This window comes from Amphibalanus amphitrite, unplaced genomic scaffold, assembly GCF_019059575.1.
Source record: "Amphibalanus amphitrite isolate SeventyFive unplaced genomic scaffold, NRLGWU_Aamphi_draft 001274F_arrow, whole genome shotgun sequence".
Taxonomy (NCBI): Eukaryota; Metazoa; Arthropoda; class Thecostraca; order Balanomorpha; family Balanidae; genus Amphibalanus; species Amphibalanus amphitrite.
The window spans coordinates 82,900-94,102 of NW_024882767.1; positions in this window are offsets into that span (position 1 = coordinate 82,900).

The window sequence follows — 11,203 nt, forward strand, 5'->3', positions numbered from 1 at the left end:
GACGTCACAAGGTGCGCGGGGATGAGACAGCCTCGGGTCACAGTGTGAACCGGGCGTAACTTCCGCAGTGTGCGAGTGCGTCACCTTTACTGCCGGGTTTTACACGGGGTTTGAATTAATGAGACGGTGACGGTGAATGACGATGGTTTGGAATTCAGGCGGTAGTTCTGTCGTTGGAATAGGTGATGATAAACTGCGTGATTTGATTCATTTCAAGGATGGGTAAGAGATGGGTGACTTTTTCTCTCCTTGGTGACGGAGATGTGGTCCCGTGAGACATTTATGAAGAAGAAATAATATAAGTCCCGGAACCAGTAGAACACCTGAGAACGTCACGCCTGAGGTGTAAACCACAAGGGAGGAAGGAGATCGGTCATCCTGAAACGAACGATGCCCCTAATCCATCCCAGAAAAATATCGTTCGACACGAACACATATATCTTTCTGGCCGAAAAGCCCATACCACTAAGCTAGGTGTAAATCATGTTGAATACGGGAGCTCGAGGGGTGGGAGTGCACGAACAATATATTTAACGAATGGCTTAGACTAGAGAGAAAGTAACTCACTATCTATCCTGAAACTCGCAACTATCATGCATAAGAATACAAATTTACATTGCATCCAATAAGCGTGAAAATAAAAACTCAATATACAAAAAAAAAAGCGAAAAAGCTTCACCGAAGAGCGTTCGATGTCTGTACACATCAAGATGTTCGTAAGTGCAAGATCAGTCAATAGTAAGTTCAACCTCTAACCCTCGCCCGCACATGGGGGGGGGTGGTTGCCACCCCCCCCCCCAAGCAGTCTTTCTGCTCTGCACTCAACATTTTTACAGCTAGAAGGCTGATTTTTCGTATAGCTGCTCCTCTATACTTTCTTGATGTCCACTGAAAATTTCAAGTTTCTGTGATTTTTGGTTTCGGAGATATGACCTTGTTTTTTCAGGTCATGTCATGACCCAAATGGCCAATTCTCAACATCTTGCGTTTGCCATGGGCCTTGTGAGCTTTTGACACCCTGATTTCGGCCTTTTTTGCCAGTCTTACCTCCCACCTATCATGGAACATGTTGTTCGACGATGTACAGGGGTCAAGGTCAGGGTCAAGGTCAACCTAGGTCATCTAAGATAATTGCGTTTTAGGCAAGCTGAATTTACTTTTTGTGAAGTTTTTTGACTGCATTTTTGGTAAAAGCTTCTCAGATCATGATTTCATGTAATATGGACCCAAAAACAATCGGTGCACACATCAGTATACACACAGACACACACAGACATACAAACACATATAATTGACCTTGACCTAACTTGACCTGAAATGACCTCAGCTGCAAAATTCTGGTCGGATGGTGTGACAAAGAGGTTCTAGCTGGCTTGGCACCAGAAAACAGCATCGTCATCGGTATTTGATAAGCAGCGCACTTGATATCCAACGGTGACCCAAAACAGCAACATTTTTTAGTTTGACCTGACCTGGAAGGTCAATGACTGACCTGAGAAGGTAAAACTGGGTATCATTGGATTTGTCTCTTCCCAAAGAATCTTTTTGGTCTTTACTGCTAAGCTCTATCTCCAACAGGAACGAAATGGCGCGGGGGGGTGGCAACCACCCCCCCCCCCCCCATGTGCGTTCTAGGATGGGAAAATGGCATGTGCGGGCGAGGGCTAATATGATCATGCCATGTATAAATTTTGAGGGTAACTTATGCGTAGTTTTTCACTTAATTTCCACCTGCAATGACAAGATTGAAAAATACGTTCGTTCATATATTTGTAGAAATGCAAAAGGTGAATATTTCGATGAGCTGCGTTTACCTAACATGCACTCAATTCATTTATATCAAGATGTTAACATCAAAACCGTCTCACTTTTTACACATCCTGTTCCAAAGCCAAGCGTACCGACGCCTGCTTCATATCACACGTTACAGAGTCATGAGCCGCACGACGCCGCGAACCATGTCAAGGGCAAGGTAAGTCTCCAGATATGAGACGCGGCACTTCTGTCGTCTCCGCGCCGCGGCTGCCACCTCTGCGTCGCTTTGGTCGCACTCGTCATGGGACGGATGTGACTAGAGTTCTGAGAGAGGAAGAGGGAGGGAGAGAGTGAGGAGGAATATCCTGAGAGAGGGGTGTTCATGGCCTTACAGAGATCGATGGACAATCCTTGTGGACAGTTCCAAATGGAAAAACCATGTGGACGATAGCGTCAGAGCGAAAAGATCAGTCACGCCTTTATCCATAAGGATAGCGGCGAGTGTCCGAAGCAGGACAGCGTACGCATATGATCTCGCTTGGAGCTTGACTACGTAAGATGTAGCACCTATCGTTCATAGTTGTTCCTTATTAAAACTATAGCTGCGGCACCCAATGCTGCCTGGCGGACATTTTTTCGAACTACTCTGCCTAGTTTAGTTTAGTCTAGTTTATTACATAAACACTCACGGGATATGGTGGGCCCATTGACGAGTGAAGTACACATTTCAGACAACAAGTTAAAATGGGTTAAAAATACACATAATAAGATACATACACTAAAATGGATCAGCAATGCATTCGACAATATGCCACGACCAGTTTCTTCCACTGCAGGGCGCTCAGGTGCCAAACGTCTGCCTCACGCTGCTCGTTAAGAAATGTGTTGCACGTTCGCGGAATGCGACAAAATAGTCCCTGCTTAACAGTGGTCACCCGCGCGTACGGTACATGGAACAGGTTGCGCTGGCGCAATGAGCGAGGTGGTATACATAGAGGCATGCTGTTTAGCAGGTAAGCCGAATCGATGTCCTGTCTGTGAATATTCCGGATAAACATCAGGTCGTGCTGCTGCCGCCGTGCAGCCAGAGACATCAGATGAAAATGCTTCGAAAGGTTAGCAGAGTTAAGTTCCGCATCGGCAATACGACATCGACCACAAAGCCAAATAAGAAATTTCGTCTGTACACGTTCGAGGCGATTTAGATGGGTGGCCGCAGCTCCTCCCCAGATAACGCTGCCGTATTCCAAGATAGGCCTTACATTGGCACAATACACTGCAATGTACGTGCGGATGATAGCTCTGTAATCACAACGATACAGCGATCTGCCATGCTTTCCTGTTTGGAAGGACCTGATTAGGAGCCCTAATGCTCTATTAGCTTGGCGAACAACACGATCGATCTCGCTGCCAAACGTCAGTTTTTCATCCAAGATAACACCCAAATCGCGCATTTCACTGACTCTTTCAAGTGCTGCGCCTCCTATGGTATATGCAAATGTTACTGGGTGACGTCGCAGAGAAAGAGTCAGGATCTTACATTTAGCAGGATTCAGTGTTAGGCCCCACTTCCGTGACCAGTAACATAGCTCATCTAACTGCCTCTGCAAGAATTCACAGTCGGTATGAGACGTAACCCTGTGATAAAGTTTTACATCATCGGCGAACATGAGGCAATTTGTGTTGACAGAATTCGGCAAATCATTGATGTAACATGACAATAACAGCGGCGAAAGGAGGCTTCCTTCCGGGGTTCCCGACGGCATCGACATCCACGTTGAACATTTCCCATTGACAACCACTCTCTGCTCCCTATCGGTAAAGTAAGACTTAAGCCAGAGAAACGCCCGATCTGCCTATTCATGTTCATTTTCATTCATTACGATTGAGTCATAATCTGGCATTCCTTTGTTTAAAAAATATACGTGACTGTGCGGTGTGCCATGTGTGACATGCATGCATGCACGTATGCAACACCTCAGATCATGAGTGGTAGTACCGCTGTTATCTTATTATCCACAAGCTGTTTTCTGGGGGATTATCCGACTGAATGAGACCGCAATGCCCCAAATACCTGCACAAGTTCGAAAACGATGAGGGCTTATCGCTTTCCCTCCACTGCGCAACTTAGCAACTTTTCGTCGATGCAAGACAGCATCGGGCCATGCATTGCGTTGAGAAGCTTCAGTCGCGTGACCGTTGTCTGATAATGCTCAGTCTTTATAAGCTCTTTACTGAGGTTCGAGGTTCGAAGGCAAGACAAATGGCCTTGTCGTTCTCTCTAGCCGTTTGGAACAGCGTGAGACATCCGGTTGGGAACATGTCTCACACTTCGCAGTAATATGGAGTCGACTCTGGAGTCGAGTAGCATTCACAAGACATCTCCCAATGCTTTGGTGCTGTTTCTATGGGCTTATCTCGTCACCTTTTACCAGGTGTATCACATCTACAGCCGAGAACTAAAATGGTGAGTCAATGAGGTAGACTCATTCAGCTTAATTGTGTTAAAGAATTAAATGCAGCATTGACGTAAACCATCCACTAGGTGAGGAGGTATGGTCGGCCATACTTTCAAGTTGCGGGCAATAGATCCCGAGCAAAAGGCGATGCCTTGATCAATAAGACAGTGATGCAGGGTGATTTTCCCTGATATCGTTGCAATGGTGTGCTGTGAAATTAAAGGGCTGAACAGTTATACAGTTACTTCTATTTTCCCACACAGCAAATAATCAATAAAATATATTTAATCGGAATGGCATTCGGGCATCAGGACAAAGCAAATTTCCGAATGCCACAAGCCTCTGAGAGAGCTTGGATTTCAACGTTTCTGCTCCATTGGCAGCCCACAGACGAACCAAAATTCACCGCGCCATCTAATGCCTGAAACAGACTCTTTCCGCAGTCAGGAAATCGGATGCGAGAGCCTATTCAAATACATGGAAGCACGCTCGCATCAATCGCACGCACCTCCCGGATGCGATTGAAGCGGGAAGAAATATAATGTATTTGAATAGGCTCTCGCATGCGATTTCCTGAACGCGGAAAGAGTCTGTTTCAGCCTTAAGAGGCCGAACATCTCGCAGCCTCCGGTGGGCTTCCCAAGATCTCCCACGGATTGTCACGGGGCGTCACGAATCACGTCACGGGGCATCACGATCGACCGGAAACCACGGCGCGCTTCCTTTGATCGTGACGGACCGGAAACGCAGCGTGGGAGAATCCCTACCGCGGCGGACAGTGCGCTTCAAGGCCACGAGACACGGGTGATTTGTGCGCTGCCGAACTCACAAGAAGTGTGTGCGGATGACACGGAGTTTATAACAGCGGTTATGGTGCTAGCCAGGTCACATCGTTCCTGGATTTGGGCTAAAACAGGTGTGAACGTATGGCAAGGCTTTGCTTGGTATGTTTCACAATTCACATCAATGCTAGGTCGGGTTTGGTCGCAAAAGGTAACGGGAATTTAAATGGACTTGTCTTGTAGCTAGGTAGGTAATGTGACACACTCACACACTCTTGTCTCCTATGTTCCATTCTGGCCATGGAATTCGATAGTAGTGTCTGTTCAGTCCAATGCCATTTTCAGCCGGTTATAGCGAAGGTCAGGTCACGCTCAGTTCAAAATTGTCAAAAATTCCTAAATGGGCTGCCAAAGTGAATTTTATGTCACATGACCTGCCTTGAATAACTTCATGCTCATCGAGTCATGACCTGACCTGTTATCGGCTTTGACCTCTCATTGACCTTAGGCCACCACACAAGGTGTCCTTTCTGAATCAAAACGTATCATCATCCGACGCATGTGAACAACACAAGCGCGACCGGCGACGATGCCATAACCTTTCCTTTACAGTCATTGTGGCTAGTTTTTCTACTAAGGGACAGACCCCTGACCTGGCGGTCATTAAAGGGACTGTCCCACCTTCAAGAAATTGCTTTGATATACTGTTCTTGTGTTGCAAGACATAGATTAGGGGCCCCTGTACACGAAATTGGCAAACATTCGGCCCATAGTTGGCTAATTGTTTAGAAATTCCAATTTAAAGCTTTTGGATCGATTACGTCATATGATTGTTTTTTTATCGGGCAAAGTTTTTTTCCTAGCTGCCAAATCGGTGGCACAAAGTTTTGTTACGCTTCTGCCGCGAATAGTACAAACATTGCGCATGAAAGCAAAACTCAGGAAATTGGTATTTTAGTAACCAAGCTGCTACGCGCCCTAACCCAGAACAACAACAACGGTATTTTAGTAAGATGCAAAGTAACACAAACATGTTCAATGTTCATGGAAAGGATTGAAATGAAAATTGGAAAATTGAAGCTTGAACTTTGTCAAGAAGAAGGTCGCAAACTGCAAAGAATATCAACAAGGCCTAATTTATCATTTTTAAAAGATTATAGAATGCTCCCTAATAAGCAACAGCAAGATATTGATGTTTGATTATTGATGCTGCCCACAATGTCTTGGGCACATGGATGATGGAAGTGAGCTCAACTTCAATAATCAGACCTAAGAATCACAATGGATATAGCCATGAGCCAGACTGCAAAGTATGGCAATTTTGTCCAGATGTTGTCAGTGCAGACTCCTTCGTCTGGTGCGGATTTAAGTGTGGTGCGGTGTGGATTTGGTTTGGTGTGCAGATTTAGTGTAGCGGGGTGCGAAGTGTTCTCTCAGCCCCCTTTGGTGTGAATTTTCTGGCTCAGTTTGCAGGGTTTGTGTAAATTTTGAACTTAGGCCAGTGCTCCTTGGCGACCTGCAAGCCATACTCTGCAGTACTGGCCTGGGCCCATGAGCAAAGTAATATAATATAGTCTGTTCAAGATTTAATATAATAAGTCTGCAAAACACATTCCAGCAATTGTAATTGAAGCAGAATGAATTGTAGTGACCTGCATTTGTATTTTTGTTGTGTCTGTGAAAAATAATAAATATACCTACTTATTGGAAAAATCGTGGCCTTTCAGCACATTTGGCAGAGTTGTGTGACTCTGATGTAGTGGCTCATGTGGAACGCAACGAGCTGCGGAACAAGCTTGAATAGCATTTTGCCTCAGGGCTATCTGCCAGAAACATTTCATCTGCATGAATTTATCTACAGGCAAGTCTGACAAATTTGTGGATTAACTGGGGACCTTGTAAGCCTGCATATTAAATTATAGCCTACCAGCTCAGCCCTATCCTCAGTTTCAGCATTCAGCGTGATAACAGTTCTGATCAAGTTCTGATTGTCACCACTGAGACACCAATGGAGTCCTCTGAAATTTTGCCTTTTAATTAAATTATTTGTAAGAGTTTCAAGCTATATTTAGACCAAACATTTCACTCTCAAAGATCTGCGACCTACCCCACTCGTCCAGTAGGATGCCTGGCGCGCAAACAGTCCAGCAGTGAGCTGCCAGCCGGCACGCGGGGCAGCAGCAGGCAGCGGCAGCAACGGCAACTGGTGAACACGTCTTGGACTGCAGCCACGACATAATCTAGGCTAGCGTCTATTCAATTTGTCCATGTACAAGTCCCACAGCTCCTGCCCGAGGTGCCCGAGGTTGCGCAAGTCAGGGAACTGACCACCTCCAGCCCAGGCGTGGTTCACTGACTCAAGATATTTCAACTGACCAGTCAGAGTTCATGTTTTGCAACTTTTATCCAAGTTATTTGTAATTGTAATATTCTAAACTGAATTTTAGGCATGACTTCATTTTTCAAGAGCTACAAAGAACACACCTTCCCTGTGCAGCACATCTATTGTCCTAACATTAGTCACATAGTTGCAAGAAGCGACTTGAATGCGGAACCTGCCTGTTTTGAAGCCCTGTTGTCTGTTGGGTGACACTGCACAGAGGTAAGGATGGGGTGTGATTTTGCTGCTGTTTGTCAGGTTCAATATGTGTGTCAATGATCACAAAGTACTCTAAAGGTTTAAAAAATGCACAGCATGGCCTAACAAAGCACATTACCTAGGTTTTGACAAGCAGCGCAGCGACTGTGGTACAAAGGCCCAGTCCTGGTCCCATGCTCATGTTGGCAGCTGGATCTGCTCCCAGGAAACAAAGGTAAAACACTATTGACAGCTTTAAGATGAAATCTGCAGGAAAACTAAGCCATCTATAAAATCTAACATAAGCTTAAAAGCGCAACAGAGCATTTCTGATTCAACGTGCAGCACTTCCGCTTTCATCCGCCATCAGCAACTCAGTTCAAAGAATGATGCATTACAATACTAAACTTTATTTCAAAATACCTCTGCATGGTGTTTACACAAACAACAGTTCTTTACTAGACATGGTCGACCTCAGGCCACCCACACTTCAGCAAACAGGGTATTATCAATGTTTAACGGCTCAAGGTTAGTCGTCTTGGATGTTCAGAAATAAAAAGGTGAACATTCATTGTCTCTTCCTTGTTTGTCACCATCAATAGATTGTGGAACTGGACTCCTCAGAGCATGTCTTGATTATGGAGTTGAAACAGCAGTGAGCAAATCATTTATGATTTTGATACTATGATTAATTTCAGTGAGTTGCACACTTGAACTTGACACCTGCCATTGATAAGTTCATGGCTCTTGCATTCTTCAGTCACATGTAGGACGGCCTCTTAAATATTTAAATACAAAAATAAAAATACTGCAAGAATTAGAAGACTATTAGAATTAGTTTGGCATATCAATTTAATTCTCCACCTCGTGGCGCCGGGCGCTGCTGTTCCAAGAGGCGTTGTTATTTTTCAAGGTTTTAATTAAAAACAAGTCGACAGATACAGAAACTTCGGAAAAGGCGGAAACGTCACAGGTTTTAAGTGCCAATACCAATACATTGTGGCACTTATTTGCACAGATGTCAAAATCAAACACGAATTTATTTGCGATGAAGTAATTGCTGGAGAAACGGTTTTCACGACTCTGATTTTCAAAGAACGCCCATCAAGATGGCTATCTCAACTCAATTCTAATGTTAAGGTGGGACAGTCCCTTTAACCTGACCTTGGAGGTCTTCGGTTAACCTGAAACTAAGCAATTTGGTATGTCTCGCTGGGTCTTGTAGTGGACGAAATGTTCCTAATTCTCTGCGAAGTTCATGCTCAGTTAGGGCCGAAACGGTGAGGGAAGGTCACAGAGCCCCTTCATTCGGTCGAGGCACAGTCGAGGCGTATATAGAAAAGGGGTATGCCCGAGAAGAGCTGACTCTGAAATCTGAGGGATATTCTCCGAGCTAAAATTGGTTAAAAATCGCTAGCATGGCCTCCTTTCCAAGACGCATTACGTTTTCCAACACTTATCACCGAGTATGGCGACCTCTATAATCCTCGTCATATACCGAGAGCTGCATGGTGTCGCTATGAAGAGGGCTATGTCAGGTTAGGCTGTATCACACGGTCACCTATCGAAGACTGTTAGTTGTAGGTGTAACCTATTCGTTGTTCATTTCACAAATACTAAGAGCTAGGCGAAGTTTTTCCTCTCATCCCTTCATCTACACTCAAGATGTACCAAGTCTTTTCCTGAATCGCAATGCCGGCTTGACATGGCCTCGAGATACAGGTCATAGGTCAAAGGCCATTTGAGTCAAGATTTGAGTCAGGGCCATGATTTTTTTCAGATGTGTAAATGTGATTAACTCGAGGGTTTTGGAAGTTTTGTCGCGGTCAATCGCTTTTTACGTGAGTTTTTTTTTTGCGAAAACCGAAAGGAAGGGATCCATCTGGCGACCCCCTATAAGTGCAAAAGTTAAAACATAGGTACTGTAAAGCTGAAGCATACCGTAAAACTCTTAAAAAGCGTTTTATTTGTTCTTGATTTATTAATATACGTGCGTGCCTCGCTCTCAGAATCCATGCATTTTTCTAGACTCGAATAAGCCTTGGTGACGGATAGCCCCCAATCAGTAAAGACGCTTGTCAGAAAAGGCGAAAAGAAAATGTCGCCGCCTTACTAAAGACAGGCTGTGGAAAGCAATTATTGACCCACATTGACTTGATAGTTGATGTAGCTATTTTTTTTTTTTCTAAGCAACATCCATCTGCACCATGATGATAAAGTAGGTCAGAACGAAGCTGAAGAGGGCGAGCATGGTGCCCTTCTGCACGGTGAACAGACCCCATCCCTCGAAGGCGATTGGCGAGCGTGCTCTCTCCAGCAACATCTGAAGGAGGAGCCTCTCGCCACTGGACATACGACTGGCGGGCCAGCGGGCAGCCGCCAGCTCCTCGTGAAGCTGCTGGCCCTGCTGGATCAGCCGGCTGCCGGCAGAGCTGAGAAGCAGCAGGCGCAGCACCACGACCAACGTGAATACTCCAAATCCATACATCTGTTCGCCGAGGTTGTTTTTGTCCGAGTGGTACAGCAGCTTGCTGACATAGCTCCCCAGGAGGAGGTTGGTGGTGACGCACGCGTGGAGACTCAGAATCGGCACGGAGAAGAGCGCGTTGGCGTCCGAGGACAGCTGGCGGATGGATGTGAAGACATCTGTTAGCCATTCAAGAAGAGCGTCGTGGCTGGTGGTGATGTTCAGGTCAGAAGGTCGGTGACATGAACCTGGACGAACTACCCCAGTGTCAATGGTAGCGACTGGTGGAACTTTGCCGTCTCGAATGTTGACAGGGCGAGCCGAATGACTTACTGTAACCAAGCCGCAGGTGTTGGCTTTCTTCCCAGCGTCTTCAGCATGGCCTCCAGAATCCAGAATATCAGAAGATGTATCTGTGTCTCTCTTCTCGACGTTCTCTGAGAGTTGATCGGACGATCTAGCATCCAAAGCACGCCCTTGATTAGAAAATTCCCTTATGTACCGTCCCAGTCTTTCTTGAAACAGCGCGAGAGAATCAAGGAAACAGAACAAAACAACATCAAAGACCAGCTGCATCGTTGTCAATATGATTACAAACGCAACTTGAAGTGTGAGCGTGACGAAATACCACGGAGCTGGCCGCAGCATCTCAGGAACCCACCACGCCAATAGGTAATTCGGATGCTTCATTTCCTGCGAGCTAAAGAACCCTGTGAACCAATAGACAAGTTCAAAGGACGAGACAGCCGCAAAGACAATGGGGTGTCGCCGAACAGAGCTGAAGTCAGAGGGTCTGCCCCACCCTGAGGTGATCCGCGATAGCTTAGAGACATCATGAAGTAGTCGATGCAGCCAGCGCCGGTTGTACAGGAAGTACACGAACAGCAGGGTCGAGTGGGCGATGGTCGCGCTGCCCACCAGCGCGTGCAGCAGGTCCGTGGCGTTGTGGAGCACAGAGACCAGGTGGCCGACGATGGCGGCGACGGAGAGGGGGTAGAGGGTCAGCGGGACTAGGCGCGCGATGCTCCAGACGGACGGCACGTCCTGGTGCTCGACGTGAAGAGCGCTGAGCGTCAGGATGGAGCCGACCAGAAGGGTGTAGCGCAACACTGCAGAGTGGTCCCACATGCTGACGCGTTGGCAGAGAACTTCCAGAGCAGAA